Source organism: Lolium rigidum, chromosome 5 (assembly GCF_022539505.1).
Source record: "Lolium rigidum isolate FL_2022 chromosome 5, APGP_CSIRO_Lrig_0.1, whole genome shotgun sequence".
Taxonomy (NCBI): domain Eukaryota; kingdom Viridiplantae; phylum Streptophyta; class Magnoliopsida; order Poales; family Poaceae; genus Lolium; species Lolium rigidum.
The window spans coordinates 52,117,455-52,137,567 of record NC_061512.1 but is presented as its reverse complement, the minus strand read 5'-3'; the positions used below and the strand labels follow the sequence as shown (position 1 = coordinate 52,137,567).

The following is a 20,113-nucleotide window of genomic DNA, read 5'->3' as shown; positions in this document are numbered from 1 at the left end:
CTCAAGCGTCTAAGCTTGGGGATGCCCAAGGCATCCCCTTCTTCATCGACAACATTATCGGGTTCCTCCCCGAAACTATATTTTTATTCCGTCACATCTTATGTACTTTGCTTGGAGCGTCGGTTTGTTTTTTGTTTTTGTTTTGTTTGAATAAAATGGATCCTAGCATTCACTTTGTGGGAGAGAGACATGCTCCGCTGTAGCATATGGACAAGTATGTCCTTAGGCTCTACTCATAGTATTCATGGCGAAGTTTCTTCTTCGTTAAATTGTTATATGGTTGGAATTGGAAAATACTACATGTAGTAATTCTAAAATGTCTTGGATAATTTGATACTTGGCAATTGTTGTGCTCATGTTTAAGCTCTTGCATCATATACTTTGCACCCATTAATGAAGGAATACTTAGAGCTTGCTAATTTGGTTTGCATATTTGGTTTCTCTAGAGTCTAGATAATATCTAGTATTGAGTTTTGAAAAACAAGGAAGACGGTGTAGAATCTTATAATATTTACAATATGTCTTTTATGTGAGTTTTGCTGCACCGTTCATCCTTGTGTTTGTTTCAAATAACCTTGCTAGCCTAAACCTTGTATCGAGAGGGAATACTTCTCATGCATCTAAAATCCTTGAGCCAACCACTATGCCATTTGTGTCCACCATACCTACCTACTACATGGTATTTCTCCGCCATTCCAAAGTAAATTGCTTGAGTGCTACCTTTAAAATTCCATCATTCACCTTTGCAATATATAGCTCATGGGACAAATAGCTTAAAAACTATTGTGGTATTGAATATGTACTTATGCACTTTATCTCTTATTAAGAGGGCTTGTTGTGCGATAACCATGCTTCTGGGGACGCCATCAACTATTCTTTGTTGAATATCATGTGAGTTGCTATGCATGTCCGTCTTGTCTGAAGTAAGAGAGATCTACCACGTTAATGGTTGGAGCATGCATATTGTTAGAGAAGAGCATTGGGCCGCTAAATTAAGCCATGATCCATGGTGGAAGTTTCAGTTTGGACATATATCCTCAATCTCATATGAGAATAATAATTGTTGCCACATGCTTATGCATTAAAGAGGAGTCCATTATCTGTTGTCCATGTTGTCCCGGTATGGATGTCTAAGTTGAGAATAATCAAAATCGAGAAATCCAAAATGCGAGCTTTCTCCTTAGACCTTTGTACAGGCGGAATGGAGGTACCCCATTGTGACACTTGGTTAAAACATGTGCATTGCAAAGATACGGTAGTCCAAGCTAATTAGGACAAGGTGCGGGCACTATTAGTATACTATGCATGAGGCTTGCAACTTGTAAGATATAACTTTCATAACTCATATGCTTTATTACTACCGTTGACAAAATTGTTTCATGTTTTCAAAATAAAAGTTCTAGCACAAATATAGCAATCGATGCTTTCCTATTTGAAGGACCATTCCTTTTACTTTTATGTTGAGTCAGTTCACCTATCTCTCTCCACCTCAAGAAGCAAACACTTGTGTGAACTGTGCATTGATTCCTACATACTTGCATATTGTACTTGTTATATTACTCTATGTTGACAATTATCCATGAGATATACATGTTACAAGTTGAAAGCAACCGCTGAAACTTAATCTTCCTTTGTGTTGCTTCAATACCTTTACTTTGATTTATTGCTTTATGAGTTAACTCTTATGCAAGACTTATTGATGCTTGTCTTGAAGTACTATTCATGAAAAGTCTTTGCCTTATGATTCACTTGTTTACTCATGTCATTACCATTGTTTTGATCGCTGCATCCACTACATATGTTTACAAATAGTATGATCAAGGTTATGATGGCATGTCACTTCAGAAATTATCTTTGTTATCGTTTTACCTGCTCGGGACGAGCAGAACTAAGCTTGGGGATGCTTGATACGTCTCCGACGTATTGATAATTTCTTATGTTCTATGCCATATTATTGATGATACCTACATGTTTTATGCACACTTTATGTCATATTCGTGCATTTTCTGGAACTAACCTATTAACAAGATGCCGAAGTGCCAATTCTTTGTTTTCTGCTGTTTTTGGTTTCGAAATCCTAGTAACGAAATATTCTCGGAATTGGACGAAATCAAGACCCAGGGGCCTATTTCGCCACGAACCTTCCAGAAGACCGAAGAGCATACGAAGTGGGGCCACGAGGTGGCCAGACCACAAGGCGGCGCGGCCAAGGGGGGGCCGCGCCGCCCTGTGGTGTGGGCCCCTCGTCAGCCCCCGACTCTGCCCTTCCGCCTACTTAAAGCCTCCGTCGCGAAACCCCTGATGCGAAAAACCACGATACGGAAAACCTTCCAGAGCCGCCGCCATCGCGAAGCCAAGATCTGGGGGACAGGAGTCTCTGTTCCGGCACCCTGCCGGAGCAGGGAAGTGCCCCCGGAAGGCTTCTCCATCGACACCGCTGCCATCTCCACCGCCATCTTCATCACCGCTGCTGCTGCTCCCATGAGGAGGGAGTAGTTCTCCATCGAGGCTCGGGGCTGTACCGGTAGCTATGTGGTTCATCTCTCTCCTATGTGCTTCAATACAATAATCTCATGAGCTGCCTTACATGATTGAGATTCATATGATGATGCTTGTAATCTAGATGTCATTATGCTAGTCAAGTGAGTTTTACTTATGTGATCTCCGGAGACTCCTTGTCCCACGTGTGTAAAGGTGACGAGTGTGTGCACCGTGTGGGTCTCTTAGGCTATATTTCACAGAATACTTACTCACTGTTATGAATGGCGTAGTGAAGTGCTTATTTATATCTCTTTATGATTGCAATGTATTTTGTATCATAATTTATCTATGTGCTACTCTAGCAATGTTATTAAAGTAGTTTTATTCCTCCTGCACGGTGTAATGGTGACAGTGTGTGCATCCGTGTTAGTACTTGGTTTATGCTATGATTATGATCTCTTGTAGATTATGAAGTTAACTATTGCTATGATAGTATTGATGTGTATTATTCCTCCTACATAGCATGAAGGTGACGAGTGTGCATGCTATGTTAGTACTTGGTTTAGTCGAATTGATCTTTCTTGCACTCTAAGGTTATTTAAATATGAACATTGAATTGTGGAGCTTGTTAACTCCGGCATTGAGGGTTCATGTAATCCTACGCAATGTGTTCATCATCCAACAAGAGAGTGTAGAGTATGCATTTATCTATTCTCGTTATGTGATCGGTGTTGAGAGTGTCCACTAGTGAAAGTCTAATCCCTAGGCCTTGTTCCTAAATATCGCTATCGCTGCTTGTTTATTGTTTCATTGCGTTACTACTCATTGCGTTACTACTGCTGCGTTACTACTTGCTTGTTTACTCGTCTCTGGGCAAAGCACTTTTCGGTGTCGTTGCTCTACTGCTCATATATATTCATACCACCTGTATTTCACTATCTCTTCGCCGAACTAGTACACCTATTAGGTGTGTTGGGGACACAAGAGACTTCTTGCTTTGTGGTTGCGGGGTTGCATGAGAGGGATATCTTTGACCTCTTCCTCCACGAGATCGATAAACCTTGGGTGATCCACTTAAGGGAAACTTGCTGCTGTTCTACAAACCTCTGCTCTTGGAGGCCCAACACTGTCTACAAGAATAGAAGCTCCCGTAGACATCAGCCGTCAACTTCACTTCCTCGTGAGGGAGGAGAGCGTTGTAGAACTTTTGCTTGATCCAATGGTCATCCACAAACGTTGCTCCAAGATCTTGCATTTGTATGGCAAGAGCGATAAGGCGTCGGTACATCTCTTCGGGCGGTTCTACCTCATTCATGACGAAGTTGTCGGCCATGTTGTTCACTTCATCGGAACGAGAGCTTTGAATGCTCTCATTTCTGAGGAAGAGCTTGTCGAGTTTATCCCATGCTTCCTTGGCGGTCTTGAGCGAGCAGATATGAGTGCGGTCCTTGGGTGTGACGGCCATGTGAATCATGTTGATGGCGGTGGCGTTGAGTTGGTCATCCCTCACTTCTCTTCTTTTCAAGTGCTTCGGGTCTCATGGTGAATAACCCTCCTCGATGATGCGCCAAAGCTCGGTAGAAGCACTATGCACATGAGAACGCATTAAGAATTGCCAATTTTCAAAGCTATTGGATTCAAGTAACGGTGGTGAACCATGAGACAAGATATTTGTCATAGGAATTGGAACATTTATGGTGTAATCACTTGGTGGTGGCACCGCATGATTACCCCCTAAACGTTCCTCAAACGGTGGCTCATCCTTCCCTTTTGATGAAGTTCCGGTCTCCCCAAGCCCTTCCTTTTGCGGGTATTTTGTCGATTGAGCGACAAAACCAACAAGAGGAAATTGATTAGCTTTTGGTGGGGGATCCTCGGCACTTGCCTTAGGTTCTAAAGTGGGGGTTGATTTGGAGCAACCAACTCCATCATCATAGCCTTCATTTGACTAACGATGGCTGACTCCAAATTCTTGAGGTCATCCAACGTAGTCGTTGTGCTATCGATGGTAGATGGTGGAGGTGGTTGCTCACCGGGAAGGGACCCACTCACAACCGTCTCTTGTTCGGCCATTTCTTAGACGGTAAAGCCCGAGCAAGAAAACCTTGCTCTGATACCAATTGAATGGACCGTAGCAAACAAGAGGGGGGGTGAATGGGCGCTATGCAATTTTTATCCTTTTTGAGTTTTTATGCGATGCGGAAGGTAAAGGTGATAGCTTTGATGTTGGAGGTGGTCCTAGTATGATCCTAGGCTAGTGCAACAAGAAAAGGAACCAAGCAAGATAATAAAGTTGAGGAGCGGGACAATCGGAGGGCGCGGAGACGAGGCGAGGTTTGTTTCCTGCAGTTCCTCCCACAAAAGGGAGTACGTCTGCGTTGAGGAGGTGCTAGCCTCACACAAGAGGCTAGACGGCCACACCACGAAGGAAGGCCTCACCTTCTTCCTCGAGAGAGCTCCACAAAGGGGCTCCCCCTTCTCCACTAAGGCACCGGTCGAGGTGGTGGTTCCTTCACAAGGTTGGGGCGAGCTCCACAACACTAGGAGGCTCCCAACACCCTATGGAGCTAGCTCAACTCCAAGCTAGCCTCCATAGGAGCACTTCCTCCAAGATCCCACCATAGGAACCCTAACACCAAGATCCACTAAGGACTAGCAAGTATTGGTCAAATCTCTCTTGGTAGAACTATAGATCGGGGCCTCCTCCACCACTCCACAAAGTTTGAGCAAGATTGGTTGGATAGGTGGGGAGATCCTCAAGGATTAAGTTCAGCAACAATGGAGGAGAGAAGAAGTGAGCCTAGCTCACTTGGTTAGGGAAGTGGATGTACAACCCAGCCACCCAGGTTCAACTCCCCAGGGACATGAATTTGGGTTCTTATTATTTAAATAACAAAATCACTGTAGGGGCTTCCCCTACCGTATTCCTTTCAAAAAAAAACAATGGAGGAGAGAGAGAGAAGAGATAAAATCGAGCTGGGGAAGAAGGGGCCTTTTTATAGGTCCCTTCAAATCCAACCGTTATGTTCAGATCTCGCACGGCCGGTACTACCGCTTGAGAAAGCGGTAGTACCGCTCTAGGTTCGAATATACTCCACAGATTCTCCACGTGGGCTCACAGAGGTAGTACCTATGGCAGTACCGCTTCGGTACCGTAACGACCTCTATGAGCCCTGGACTCCTCGCGGCACCTTAGCGGTATGAACACGGTAGTGTCGTAACTTGTGTTACGGTACCTAAGCGGTACCAAGGAGGTACTACCGCTCATGGTACCGTAGAGGTACCGTAACACACTCTGTGGGACAATTTAGTGCAAATACCCAGAGCGGTACCTCAGGGCGGTACCAGTAGGGTAGCGGTACTACCGCTACTTGTACCGGTAGTACCGGTCAGGCAGAATCTGCTAATTTTCTCTTTCCCTCTCCAACCACGTCACCTCGCGACACACACACAAAAACAGAAAACCTATAAGCTACGCTTCAGTCTTCCGATCATGACGTGTTCAGCAAGGGCGCCGTGCCCCTGCAAATCTATCGAAGACAATCTATGCACACGGTTAAATTCATTCAAGTGTTGTTATCAAACACACAAAACCCGGGGTATAGACCTTGCTCTTTGATACGTCTCGAACGTATCTATAATTTCTTATGTTCCATGCTACTTTTATGATGATACTCACATGTTTTATACACACCTTATGTCATTATTATGCATTTTCCGGCACTAACCTATTGACGAGATGCCAAAGAGCAAGTTGCTATTTTCTGCTGTTTTTGGTTTCAGAAATCCTACAAAGGAAATATTCTCGGAATTGGATGAAATCAACACCCAGGGTCTTATTTTTCCACGAAGCTTCCAGAAGACCGAAAGGGATACGAAGTGGGGCCACGAGGTGGCCAGACCATAGGCCGACGCGGCCAGAGGGGGGCCCGCACCGCCCTATGGTGTGAGCCCCTCGTCAGCCCTCCAACGCTGCCCTTCCGCCTACTTATAGCCTTCGTCGCGAAAACCCCATTACCGAGAGCCACGATACGGAAAACCTTCCAGAGACGCCGCCACCAATCCCATCTCGGGGGATTCAGGAGATCGCCTCCGGCACCCTGCCGGAGAGGGGAATCATCTCCCGGAGGACTCTTCAACACCATGATCGCCTCCGGATTGATGTGTGAGTAGTTCATCCCTGGACTATGGGTCCATAGCAGTAGCTAGATGGTTGTTTTCTCCTCTTGTGCTATCATGTTAGATCTTGTGAGCTGCTATCATGTTAGATCTTGTGAGTAGTTCACCCCTGGACTAAGGATTAAATGTATAGTGTGGAAGATGATGTTTGTTTGCGAAGTATTGTGATTGTGTTTGTTTGCAAAGTATTGGAACCTGCACAATCACAATACTTTGCCCCAACTTAACAGTGAGGTTGTTAATCTCACCGGCTTGCTGTAAACACTACTTTGCTCTTTATATCAAAAATACAAAAAAAAATAGTTGCTATATTTACTTTATTTACTGTCTTGTTTGCGTTCTCTATATCAAAAATACAAAAAAATTAGTTACTTGCATTTACTTTATTTAGTTTGCTTTATTTACTACTGCTAAAATGAATACCCCTGAGAATACTAAGTTGTGTGACTTCACTAGCACAAATAATAATGATTTCCTATGCACACCTATTGCTCCACCTGCTACTACAGCAGAATTTTTTGAAATTAAACCTGCTTTACTAAATCTTGTTATGAGAGAGAATTTTCTGGTATTAGTTCTGATGATGCCGCTGCCCATCTTAATAATTTTGTTGAACTTTGTGAAATGCAAAAGTATAAGGATGTAGATGGTGACATTATAAAATTAAAATTGTTTCCTTTCTCCTTAAGAGGAAGAGCTAAAGATTGGTTGCTATCTTTGCCTAAAAATAGTATTGATTCATGGACTAAATGTAAGGATGCTTCCATTGGTAGATATTATCCTCCCGCTAAAATTATATCTTTGAGAAGTAGCATATTGAATTTTAAGCAATTGGATAATGAACATGTTTCCCAAGCATGGGAAAGAATGAAATCTTTGGTGAAGAATTGCCCTACCCATGGACTAACTACTTGGATGATCATCCAAAACTTTTATGCAGGACTGAATTTTTCTTCGCGGAACCTATTGGATTCAGTTGCTGGAGGTACCTTTATGTCCAGAACTTTGTGGGCGGCAACAAAGCTTCTTAATAATATGATGATCAATTACTCTGAATGGCACACTGAAAGGGCTCCACAAGGTAAGAAGGTAAATTCTGTTGAAGAAACCTCCTCCTTGAGTGATAAGATTGATGCTATTATGTCTATTCTTGTGAATGGTAGATCTAATGTTGACCCTAATAATGTTCCTTTAGCTTCATTGGTTGCTCAAGAAGAGCATGTTGATGTGAACTTCATTAAAAGTAATAATTTCAACAACAATGCTTATAGGAATAATTCTGGTAACAACTATAGGCCATATCCTTCTCATAATGGTAATGGTTATGGTAATTCTTATGGTAATTCTTACAGCAATAATAGGAGTGTACCCCCTGGTCTTGAAGCCATGCTTAAAGAATTTATTAGTACACAAACTGCTTTTAACAAATCTGTTGAAGAAAAGCTTGATAAAATTGATGTTCTTGCTTCTAAGGTTGATAGTCTTGCCTCCGATGTTGATCTTTTAAAATTGAAAGTTATGCCTAATGAAGATAAAGATATTAAGTCATTTGCTACAGCAAACGCCATCCAAGTTCGAATTAATGAAAATATTAGATTGATGGCTGAATTGCATGCTAGGTGGGAAAGAGAAGAAAACGAAAAACTTGCTAAAGAGAATAATGTAGCTAAAGTTTGGACTATTACCATCACTAGTAATGTTAATGCTTCACATGTTTCTACACCCCCTACTATCAATGATAAAATAATTAGTGTTGGCAATGTTTCTACTCCTAGTGCAAAGCGTGCAAAACTGCCTGAAACTGCTGAAATTGCTAAAACTGCCGAAACTGTTTGTGATAAAACTGCTGAAATTTTTCAAAATACTGGGGACAATGATCCCATTGCTGTAGATCATAATGGTTTAGATTTTGATGATTTTCATATCTCTGAAGTTATTAAGTTCTTACAAAAACTTGCTAAAAGTTCCAATGCTAGTGCTATAGATTTGGCGTTTACAAAACATATTACAAATGCTCTCATAAAAGCTAGAGAGGAGAAACTAAAACTTGAACTTCTATTCCTAGGAAGTTAGAGGATGGTTGGGAGCCCATCATTGAGATGAAGTTCAATGATTTTGATTGTAATGCTTTATGTGATCTTGGTGCAAGTAGTTCTGTTATGCCTAAGAAAATCTATGATATGCTTGACTTGCCACCATTGAAAAATTGTTATTTGGATGTTAATCTTGCTGATCATTCTATAAAGAAACCTTTGGGGAGGATTAATAATGTTCGCATTATGGTTAAAAATAACTTTGTCCCCGTTGATTTTGTTGTCTTGGATATTGAATGCAATGCATCTTGTCCCATTATATTGGGAAGACCTTTTCTTCGAACTGTTGGTGCTATCATTGATATGAAGGAATGTAATATTAAGTATCAATTTCCTCTCAAGAAAGTTATGGAAAACTTCCCTAGAAAGAGAATGAAGTTACCTTATGATTCTATTATTAGAACAAATTATGATGTTGATGCTTCATCTCTCGATAATACTTGATTCACACTTTACGCGCCTAGGCTGAAAGGCGTTAAAGAAAAGCGCTTATGGGAGACAACCCATTATTTTACTTCTGCACTTTTGTTTTATATTTGAGTCTTGGAAGTTGTTATTACTGTAGCAACCTCTCCTTATCTTTATTTTATTGCATTGTTGTGCCAAGTAAAGTCTTTGATAGTAAAGTCAATACTAGATTTGGATTACTGCGCGAAACAGATTTCTTACTGTCACGAAATTGAGCAGCCCCTTCTGTAGGTAATTTAGAAAAATCTTCCAATTTACGTGCGTGATCCTCAGATATGTACGCAACTTTCATTCAATTTGAGCATTTTCATCTGAGCAAGTTAAGTGCCCCAGAAAAATTAGTCTTTACTGACTGTTCTGTTTTGACAGATTCTGCCTTTTATTTCGCGTTGCCTGTTTTGCTATGTTTGATGGATTTCTTTGTTCCATTAACTTTCAGTAGCTTTGTGCAATGTCCAGAAGTGTTAAGAATGATTATGTCACCTCTGAATATATGAATTTTCGATTATGCACTAACCCTCTAATGAGTTTGTTTTGAGTTTGGTGTGGAGGAAGTTTTCAAGGGTCAAGAGAGTAGGATGATACAATATGATCAAGAAGAGTGAAAATTCTAAGCTTGGGGATGCCCCCGTGGTTCATCCCTGCATATTTTAAGAAGACTCAAGCATCTAAGCTTGGGGATGCCCAAGGCATCCCTTCTTCATCGACAACTTATCAGGTCACCTCTAGTGAAACTATATTTTTATTCCGTCACATCTTATGTACTTTACTTGGAGCATCTGTTTGTTTTTGTTTTTGTTTTTGTTTGAATAAAATCGGATCCTAGCATTCTTTGTGTGGGAGAGAGACACGCTCTGCTGTTGCATATGAACACATGTGTTCTTAGCTTTACTTTTAATGTTCATGGCGAAGGTTGAAACTGCTTCATTCATTGTTATATCGTTGGAAACAGAAAATGCTTCATGTGGTAATTGGTATAATGTCTTGAATAATTCGATACTTGGAAATTGTTATGCTCATATAGATCATGTTTAAACTCTTGCATCATGTACTTTGTACCCATTAATGAAGAACTACATAGAGCTTGCTAAAATTTGGTTTGCATGATTGGTCTCTCTAGAGTCTAGATATTTTTTGGTTAAGGTGTTTGAACAACAAGGAAGACGATGTAGAGTCTTATAATGCTTGCAATATGTTCTTATGTAAGTTTTGTTGTACCGTTTTATACTTGAGTTTGCTTCAAACAACCTTGCTAGCCTAGCCTTGTATTGAGAGGGAATTCTTCTCGTGCATCCGGCTATGCCATTTGTGTCCATCATACCTACCTACTACATGGTATTTCTCTGCCATTCCAAAGTAAATTACTTGAGTGCTACCTTTAAAATTCTATTCTTTGTCTTTGCAATATATAGCTCATGGGAAAATAGCCTTAAAAACTATTGTGGTAAATAATATGTAGCTATGTATCTTATTTCTTATAAGTTGCTTGTTGAGCGGTAACCATGTTTCTGGGGACGCCACCAACTAATACACCTTTGTTGAATATCATGTGAGTTGCTATGCATGTTCGTCTTGTGTGAAGTAAGGGTGATTTATCATGATCTAATGGTTTGAGTATGCATATTGTTAGAGAAGAACATTGGGCCGCTAACTAAAGCCATGATCCATGGTGGAAGTTTCAGTTTGGACAATCAATCCTATATCTCTTATGAGAATATTATCTGTTGTTGAATGCTTATGCATTAAAGAGGAGTCCATTATCTGTTGTCTATGTTGTCCAGGTATGGATGTCTAAGTTGAGAATAATCAAAAACGAGAAATCAAATGCGATCTTTCTCCTTAGACCTTTGTACATGCGACATAGAGGTACCCCTTTGTGACACTTGGTTGAAACATACATTATGTAATGATAATCCATGTAAATCCAAGCTAATTAGGACAAGGTGCGAGCACTATTGGGAATCTATGCATCAGGCTTGCAACTTATAAGATGTCTTATACATAACACATATGATTTATTACTACCGTTGAAAAAATTGTTTCTATGTTTTCAAAATGAAAAGCTCTAGCACAAAAATAGTAATCCATGCTTCCCTCTGCGAAGGGCCTATCTTTTACTTTATGTTGAGTCAGTTTACCTACTTCTTTCTATATTAGAAGCAAACACTTGTGTGAACTGTGTGCATTGATTCTTACATGTTCACCTATTGCACTTGTTATATTACTTTGTGTTTACAATTATCCATGAGATAAACATGTTGAAGTTGAAAGCAACTGCTGAAAATTATATCTTCCTTTGTGTTGCTTTAAAGCTTTCTACTAAGAATTTATTGCTTTATGAGTTAACTCTTATGCAAGTCTTATTGATGCTTGTCTTGAAAGTATTATTCATGAAAAATCTTTGCTATATGATTCAGTTGTTTATTCATTGTCTTTACCATTGCTTCGAATCGCTGCATTCATCTCATATGCTTTACAATAGTATTGATCAAGATTATGATAGCATGTCACTTCGAAATTATCCTTGTTATCGTTTACCTACTCGAGGGCGAGTAGGAACTAAGCTTGGGGATGCTTGATACGTCTCAAACGTATCTATAATTTCTTATGTTCCATGCTACTTTTATGATGATACTCACATGTTTTATACACACTTTATGTCATTATTATGCATTTTCCAGGCACTAACCTATTGACGAGATGCCGAAGAGCCAGTTGTTGTTTTCTGCTGTTTTTGGTTTCAGAAATCCTACAAAGGAAATATTCTCGGAATTGGACGAAATCAACGCCCAGAGTCTTATTTTTCCACGAAGGTTCCAGAAGACCGAAAGGGATACGAAGTGGGGCCACGAGGTGGCCAGACCATAGGCCGGCGCGGCCAGAGGGGGGCCCGCGCCGCCCTATGGTGTGGGCCCCTCGTCAGCCCTCCAACGCTGCCCTTCCGCCTACTTATAGCCTTCGGCGCGAAAACCCCAGTACCGAGAGCCACGATACGGAAAACCTTCCAGAGACGCCGCCGCCGCCAATCCCATCTCGGGGGATTCAGGAGATCGCCTCCGGCACCTCGCCGGAGAAGGGAATCATCTCCCGGAGGACTCTTCATCACCATGATCGCCTCCGGATTGATGTGTGAGTAGTTCACCCCTGGACTATGGGTCCATAGCAGTAGCTAGATGGTTGTCTTCTCCTCATTGTGCTATCATGTTAGATCTTGTGAGCTGCCTATCATGATCAAGATCATTAATTTGTAATGCTACATGTTGTGTTTGTTGGGATCCAATGAATATGGAATACTATGTCAAGTTGATTATCAACCTATCATATATATGTTGTTTATGTTCTTGCATGCTCTCCGTTGCTAGTTGAGGCTCTAGCCAAGTTGATACTTGTGACTCCAAGAGGGAGTATTTATGCTCGATAGTGGGTTCATGCCTCCATTGAATGCAGGGACGATGACGGAAAGTTCTAAGGTTGTGGATGTGATGTTGCCACTAGGGATAAAACATCAATGCTTTGTCTAAGGATATTTGTGTTGATTACATTACGCACCATACTTAATGCAATTGTCTGTTGTTTGCAACTTAATACTGGAAGGAGTTCGGATGATAACCTGAAGGTGGACTTTTTAGGCATAGATGCATTCTGGATAGCGGTCTATGTACTTTGTAGTAATGCCCTGATTAAATCTCATAGTAGTCATCGTGATATGTATGTGCATTGTTATGCCCTCTCTATTTGTCAATTGCCAAACTGTAATTTGTTCACCCAACATGCTATTTCTTATCAGAGAGACACCACTAGTGAACTGTGGACCCCGGTCCATTCTTTACATCTGAAATACAATCTACTGCAAACTATGTTCTTTACTGTTCTTCGCAAACAAACATCATCTTCCACACTATACATTTAATCCTTTGTTTACAGCAAGCCGGTGAGATTGATAACCTCACTGTTAAGTTGGGGCAAAGTATTGTGATTGTGTTGTGCGGGTTCCACGTTGGCGCCGGAATCCCTGGTGTTGCGCCACACTACACTCCGCCACCAACAACCTTCACGTGTTCCTTGACTCCTACTGGTTCGATAACCTTGGTTTCTTACTGAGGGAAAACTTGCTACTGTACGCATCACACCTTCCTCTTTGGGTTCCCAACAGACGTGTGTCAACTACACGCCCCACTCTTTCACTTGGTAGTATCTTTTTTTAAGCTCATGATTTTCTCCATAATTATGGTGAGAATTTAAGTCTTATTACGCTTGTATCTTGGGCGCATATATGACCAACATAATCTAAACTATATAACATCAATCATACTACTGTTGAATCTGAAGTTTTTTTTGTAATACATATCGCATATTTTGTTAGTCAAACTGATCACCTAGGGCTAAATGTAAGATTAAAAATCCGATATGGAGCTAGGGTGTTCTAAACATGCATGAAGATTCTCCGCAAAGAAGCTAGCTATCCGCTATTGCGAGGCTTCACTGAACCCAAAATAAAGTATAGTAGAGTACTAGTATTATACTCCACTGCACTTCTATGTCTACTTCACCACTTACAATCTATTAAAACATAAATATGGACCATTTGAAACTTTCTACTGTACTTCTTTCCATTTAATAAAAAGAAATCTTTACATTACATGAAGTAATTAAAATATGGATGCCTAGAATCATTCACTTCAGTACATTTCGATGGCTTATAGCGGTTTCTATGACCAATCTACATCACAAATCTAGTTTAAATTTGATTTATTTTTATGAACAAAATTGGAAACTCTACTTGGCATTTTCGTTTATTATGACCAGATTCGCATATGTAGTGATTCATTTTCTTTTCAAATCGCCATACCATTTCCTCGTGAACTCTTTTTTTAAGTTTTAATGAACCCAATTGCTAAAAAGTGCTCGGATGCTGTTTGTCCGTTCAAGCACTCGGTTTGTGACCGTCCGATGAAGTTAATCAGGCCCGCGTCGCGATACCTTTTCCGACAGCTTTCGCCTGGGGTCCCACCTGGCTATTTGTCAGGGAGACGCAGCCCTCCCTGTTTTTCCCCAATTCCAATCCCCATTCCTGTATCAAATCCTGCTAGGGTTTCGTGGAGAAATCATTGAAGCGAGCGGCGGCGTTGAGATAATCTCTGGAGAGCGAGACGCGCGCGCGGAGAGCGAGCCACGCGCGAGGGCGGAGAGCATGGCGTCGGCGCGCGAGGGCGGCGTGCTCGGCGGCGGAGAGTGACCCGTGCTCTGAGTTTTCGTTGTATTCGGCCATGGCTGCCGGCACGGAGAAGGCACGCCGGCCTGGTCCGTCGCTGCCCGTCCGCGTCGAGCCATGGAGCACCGCGTGTTGGCCAGGCGCAACGGCGACGGCGAGGAGGCCGACCAGCTCCACCCGCCTAGGTCGCCATTCATCCGAGTTATACAGTTGTTGCTCGCATCGTGGAGGTGCGGCAGGCCAACGGCGATGCGCGGGCATGCCGACCTGCGAGGACGTGGGCTTCACGCAACTCGCCGCCGCGGAGAGGTCGGCCATGCGCCCATGCCCACGCCGCCCACCGGAGCTGCCGGTTTTCCTGCTGGTCCTGGTCGTGGCCGGGCAAGTCACGCCCAGGCAGGTTGTTGTTGCTGCTGGTTCTGCTCGTGCCCATGTGCAGCATCGAGTATGCGGTCAACTGCAGGTTTGCTGCGCTACTGTCTTGTTCTCATGTAGGAAGTACTGCATGATTTTTCAAGACTGCAAAGTCCAAGTCCAATGTCAGTATTGTTATTTTAACCTTGCCAAAACCGACCTGCATTTATCATATATCATATATGGTTATAAATTCATGGGATCTTCTTGAATGGGAACGAACAACTCTCGTAATACTGTTGTAGATGCAGAGTAAGCTCCTCCATCTCACTTCTGAAATAAGGTAAGAATCCGAGAATATACCGTTACCACTCATCACTTCTTTTTTTCCAGACACAGAGTGGACAGTGTACCTTGTGCTTCATGAGTCATACATCACCTGATAAGTACGTACTTTATTTTTCACCCTTGAGTTTTTCCGTTCTACCATTTGTAAGTGCTTCCATCATCCGATTTGATGAAACATTTTGTGGAGATAGGATCATACTCCATGATGCATATAGCTAATTAAACTACTGCCCTCATGACTCCGGATAATATGCAGCAGGATACATATTAGCTTTAAGTGATTGACTAGGCGTTTTGTAAATTCTTCCTTAGTCCGGCCATGCTCCAGTTCTTAGGGGAAGTTTTAGGAATGGCTTTACATATGTGTGAAGCAGTGCCAACAAAGGAATTCTAATTATGCCCCATCTGCACCCATAATTTCTTCCAATACTTGTACATGGAATAGTTATGATCTCAGTTTAGTGTTTGTCCACACCTTTTTGATGTGCACATACTAGTTTTGTAGCCTGTTATATTAGTCGCCCATGTGCAATGTCTTTTGAGGGATACCTTTTCTGATTTTCTGCATCCGTTGAGTAAATTAAGCTGCCTTTCGACAACATGCTTAAGTTACTTTTATCATCTGACTAAATTGATTTTATCATCTAAACTAAGTTGGTTACAAGAGATGGTACTAGTTGCATATTAAGTTGCTTTTTGCCAGCATGTTAAGGTTGTCTAATGATCTAACTAGTTGCTTTCCATCATCTAACCTAATTTTGAGGTACAACCACATGCCCCTCTTGTATACTAATTCTAAGTAAGTTCTGGCATAATGCTCCATTGTATTAGCTGAACTTGACTAACTCTCCTTCCTACAAAAAAAAACCAGCTGTACAACAGATCATGATGCCCATAGTCTGTTCAATCCCTGCTCGATTTCTTCTAATATTGCATTTTCTTGTGTAGGAAAGTGAGTAGAGTGGTGCACATCACTACTAGATTTACTTTGTGTTTCATCTTCTAGCTTAGTTGGACACCGAATCAAAATAAGTTGGGTCATGAACACAATTAAGTTATTTACTGAATCTAACTAAGTTGGCATCTCAAGCTATAATTTTACGTTTATTTGTGTGTTAATCTTCTAGTTTAGTAGGTTTGTCGAATGTAACTGAGGTGGCTTCTTATTTTTTCCCATTCTGTACATCTAACCAAGTTGTTTTATTCTTGCTCTTTCAGTGTTTTCTGTACTGTTAGTCATTACTGTAATTCTTACTATTACTGTGTTGTTATGTGCTGAGTGAGAAATATTGCATTATATATCGTTATATATTATTATTTATAAGTTATCTTGTCACCATAGTTAAGTTGCTTTTAGCATAGAACTAAGTTGAGTGGCCAGATTAGCCTAAGTTGGATTCTGATTTTTGCAGTGCGGAATTGTTTTTCTTTGGTTCAATGTCCCTTTTCCCAATTAAGTTGTCTTGTCATTGTAGTTAAGTTGCTTTGAACATAGAACTAAATTGATTATGCTTACAAAAGCATACGTCATTGTAGTTATGGTGCTTAGTTGTTTCCTCTCCTGATGTAATTTGCTTTTCAAATAGCAACTAAGTTACATACTGGCTTGACCTGAGTTGATTCTTCCAAATAACTTCAAATTTTTCTTCAAACTAAGTTTCTTAAACTCTCTTTTTACTAAGTTGGTATCTGAACCAACCTAACTTGCATACAATCTTCAGAAAATTCTAGCTATATTTGTGCAATATAGCTAGGTTTTCTTTCTCCATTAAGCAACATAAATAAGTTACTGGTTTTAAGTAAGTTGAATTTGAATTCAAAGAGTTGAATGGTGAAAGTAATTAAGTTTTTTTTCATCTAGTGGTCCCATCTTTAATCGGAATTATAGTCCCAACATTTTTTGCTACCTCGAAGTTGCATAACCTCATTTTACTAACTTGGTCTCTAAACCAACCTGACTCGCATAACAGCTTCCAAGATTTTGTAGTTATGTTTTTACAGTCAAGCTAGAATTCTTGTTATGTTTTAACATTTTTTTGGTTTAAGTAAGTTGACACGCCTTCATACTAAAGTTGCACAAAGAAAGTAATTAAGTTGTTTGCATTTGGTAGTCCCATATTTTTTGGGTATCCTAAACTTGGTTCACCGAAATTTACTAAGTTGGTGTCTAAACCACAATAACTTGCAAAATAGCTTGAAAAAAAATATAGATAGGCTTTTACAATGTTCCTTGGCTTCTTATTTTTTCCCATTAAGCAACATAAATAAGTTTGATTACTGGTTTAACTAAGTTGGATAGTCAAAGTAGTTAAATTGATTTTCCTTGCTAATTACAACAACATTAAGCAGTACCAGCTTTTTGGTTCCGCAAAGTTGGTTAACCACATTTTACTAAGTTAGTGTCTAAACCACAATAGCTGGGTTAAGTAAGTTGGATTTGTCTTCATACTGAAGTTGGAGTCAAAGTAATTAAGTTGTTTTTTCTTGCTACTTACTTCAACATTACGCAGTCCCAGCTTTTTTGTTCCGCAAAGTTGGTTAACCAGGTTTTACTAAGTTGGTGTGTAAACCACAATAGCTTGCAAACTAGCTTCATAAAACTAACTTATCTACTTAAGGGTGGGGCTGTTTTTTTACTCCGATGACAATGCTCTTGGGATTTATACATAACCTAGGTCGTATCATGTTTTGTTATCTACATACAACTAAGGTACTGAGGTGTTTTTCGTCTCCAATGTTTTCTTCTTGATAAGGACATGGGTATGACCTAAGTATGTAAGCAACTAATTATGCTTTTTTTTTGGTCTACCATGCATCTATGTTGTTTGAAGATTTGTTGCTTTGTTTCTGTGAAATATGCATCATGATTGAATACAACCTAGGTTAGTTTTTGGATGTTTATGTTAAGTGCATAATCAGTTCGCAATTTGGCCTGCAAAGTCCAACTAAGATGATGGAGGTTGTTCTTGTTACTAGTTACATGCATAGGTACCTGCAAAGTTGACCCGTGCTTGTTGTCCGTAAGTTGTATCACCTACAATTCCTTGTTGATGTAAGGGTTTTCACCTTGTTCTTCCTGTCAATGTCCTGTAATTCCTTTCTTTTACTGCAGATGACCATGCTTGGGATAAGTTTGCCGGACAAGCAGTTATTAGGTTGTTCTTCCTGGAATCTGCTAAATCTTATGCAAACAAGTTGTTTATCACAATCCCTTAAGTTGTTTACTATTCATTTATTAAGTTATTTTTTGTATATCCATGGACCATGATTATTCTTTCTGATTCACGACGCATATCATTCGGTTCTAGGCACTTTTACATTTCTGTGTAGACAATTATGCAAATGATTTAGCTGCTCATTTTACCTAACTAAGTTCGCTGCAACACTTCAGTTGAGTTTTGGGAGTTGTTCATACATGTTACTTTGCTAAATATAAGTTGTCTAGGTTCCATAGTTTCGTTGTTATGACGCGTTGTCATTTAGTTAAGTTTTCTTTTTTATCATCATGTTTTAATTAAGTTACTTCTGTCAGTATACTTAAGTTGTTCCAACATCTAACTAAGTGTATTTCCATACCATGCAATTTATTTTTTGGTTAAACGAGAAATGCCTTCCGGTCCTCAATAATGGTTTTTAATGAGATAGTTGATTTCCTAGCAGACAAGATTTGAGACTATTATAGAACACATGACTAAAGAGAATGCCAAGCGCTCCTACGTGCATATTTTTCCGCTGTAGTTAGCTACTTTGTAAACCCTACGACGGCGTCTAGCATCATTCCTAGGTGTTACCGGTCCATAGTTGACACTATTGTCTAACATGTTTTTTTTGGCACAAAATAGCTAAAAGAAGGTGTTGGTTCCACCATAAGAGACAGTCTTTTTGTTGGGATGGCGAGGACTGAAGAGTTCGTATCTTCGATGTTGCCTCAGCTTTTTCAATGAGGTATAAACCCACCTGTAGCCATTATGCTTTTTTGTTTCATCAATATCCATTAAGTTGGGCTAATGGTCTGACTAAGTTGCTTTACTAATCTGCTTAAGTTGGATACTGGAATTAGTTAAGTTAATTTTTGTGTAAATTTAATTCTAAGTTGCATACTAGTAGTTGTTTTAAGTTATTTTAAGTTGCTTTTACATACTCCCTCTGATTCATATTACTTGATGCTAATATAGATGTATCTAGACACATTTTTGTTGTAGATACGTCCATTTTTGCATCAAGTAATATGGATTGAACTGGAGTATTATACTTTGTTGCTTCACAGGTGCTAACTTGTTTACACATAACATCTATCAGTGGAGTGGAGAGCGTTATTTTATTAACCATCAGTGAAGAGTGTTGCTTTTATATAGATTACTTTGTTACTCCGTGAATGTGCTAAGTTGTTTACTCATAGTGTTGATCAATGAAAAATGTTCTTTTTCCTAAGTTGCCTTTTTTACATAATGTAGACCCGAGGAGCAACTCACGTGCCAGCAGGAGCAACTCCAATATACTCAACGAAATCAATGTATTATGTGCAACAGAAAAAACTGAGTTTCCTTGAACATGGAGATTTTTTTGTAAATTTTGCAGTAAGTTTTATCTCCGCTTTTTAGTTTCATGAAACCTGGGGTGTCCCCAATATATCTATATATGTTGATCCGGGTCTGTAATCATGTTGCATGCACCTATGACATCTCAGTTTAACTGCCGGAGGGGCTCCATGAATATCCATGGAGATCTGGAGGAGGATGACGAGCTGGAGTAGTTCGTCTTGCACAAGTAGCTAGGAGAGAGAGAGGGGGTGACGTGGTGGTTATATGTTGGGGCGCTGGATTTGGTAGGCCATGTGCCGTCTGCTAATTTTTCCTGATACGTACCTTTTCCAGATCGAGTGCTGGGACAGACCAATTAGTACTCGGATGCCAGGTCAAACAAACCAGCATCCGGATGCCAGGTCAAACAAACTAGCACCGGATGCTACCTAGCCCGG

The 20,113-nt window shown here is 40.4% G+C and overlaps 1 long non-coding RNA gene across 1 annotated transcript; it reads left to right on the top strand.

The window, feature by feature from the left end:
- The first annotated feature begins 14,783 nt into the window (after positions 1–14,783).
- Positions 14,784–19,612, top strand: LOC124655372. Its single transcript, XR_006988656.1, has 3 exons — positions 14,784–18,290; positions 18,978–19,080; positions 19,590–19,612. It is a non-coding gene; the product is annotated as an uncharacterized LOC124655372 (long non-coding RNA).
- The last annotated feature ends 501 nt before the right edge of the window (positions 19,613–20,113 follow it).